The sequence below is a fragment of the Neltuma alba genome, unplaced genomic scaffold (assembly GCF_004799145.2).
Source record: "Neltuma alba isolate B1F8T4 unplaced genomic scaffold, ASM479914v2 tig00011613_pilon, whole genome shotgun sequence".
Lineage (NCBI taxonomy): Eukaryota > Viridiplantae > Streptophyta > Magnoliopsida > Fabales > Fabaceae > Neltuma > Neltuma alba.
The window spans coordinates 84,589-85,763 of NW_021636264.1; the positions used below are offsets into that span (position 1 = coordinate 84,589).

The 1,175-nt window shown below is 41.8% G+C and overlaps 1 pseudogene; it reads left to right on the plus strand.

The window, feature by feature from the left end:
* The first annotated feature begins 405 nt into the window (after window positions 1–405).
* LOC114715788 (kunitz-type serine protease inhibitor DrTI-like) lies at window positions 406–939 on the plus strand (annotated as a pseudogene).
* The last annotated feature ends 236 nt before the right edge of the window (window positions 940–1,175 follow it).

Here is a 1,175-nt window from a genome sequence, read left to right on the forward strand (position 1 = left end):
ACTCGTTACCTTGTTAATGTGGCAGCCTGCATGCAAGTGGATTTCAAAAATTTAATTAACATCTGAATAAATACTTGTCCTCATTTAAAATCATATCACAATTGTTTAGAGATCGATCAAGTTATGCATGTTGTGACACGTGTCTTCCTTGCTGGCTAGTATCCTCCTTCCTCGCATTCTCTATATAAAGGACGTGCCAAACCTTGTGTTTCTCTCAGATTTCAAGTTACAAGGAATCCTGGAACATCCAGTAATTAATACTACTGTGAGAGAGCAAGCAAGATGCCTGCTGGAAGGTCACTGATCATAACCCTCTCCTTCCTTCTCTGGTTTTCCTTCACCATCACCAAACCATATCATCACTGGCCTCAGCTTATAGTGGTGAAGAACCAGTGAATGACGTCAATGGAGAACCACTTGTTGCAGATCAAAGAGTACTACATAATGTCAGCCGTATGGGGAGAAGGAGGTGGTGCGGGGTTAAACCAGAAAAAACTGGGGATGCCTCATCATGTTCATATTCGGTTTTGCAAGAAAATTCTGACCTGAACAAGGGTGCCCAGTAAAATTCCATGTTCAAGGAACAAGCACAGACAAGATATATCCAGGTTCTACTGATCTGGAAATCGAGTTCGCGGAAAAACCAGATTGTGCCGAATCCTCCAAGTGGGTGGTGGCTTTTGAATCTGGATCTTCCTCGAGGGTGGTTATTGGAGGGCCTGAAGATCATCCAGATTCTGAGTTGGTGAGTGGTGTTTCCAGATCGAGGTGTTCAACGCGATTGCTTACAAGCTTGTGTTTTGCCCGGAGGCAAATTGTGGGTTCTTCTTCTCTTCTGGTACTTGTTATGACGTTGGCGTTGAATATAAGAAGGAGGGAAGCAGGAATCTGGTTGTGGAAAAGATAACAGTGGAAATGTGTTCATGGTGGCGTTTGTGAAAAGAGCTGAATCTGGTAAAGGGAGTTCAGTATTATATGAATCAAAGCAGCTAACTTGTGGTGTTTGTGATTTCGTCAGTGTTGTTATCGTATGTGCTGGATCGGCAATGAATAAAATTGCAGCCTCCAAACTCTTCTCTGTTACATAATGTTCTTCGAGTATGAATTTATTTATTTAGTCTCCTCATCATGAGATAGATAAAGGAAAACGTTCGCATAATGTTTTTTAAGATATG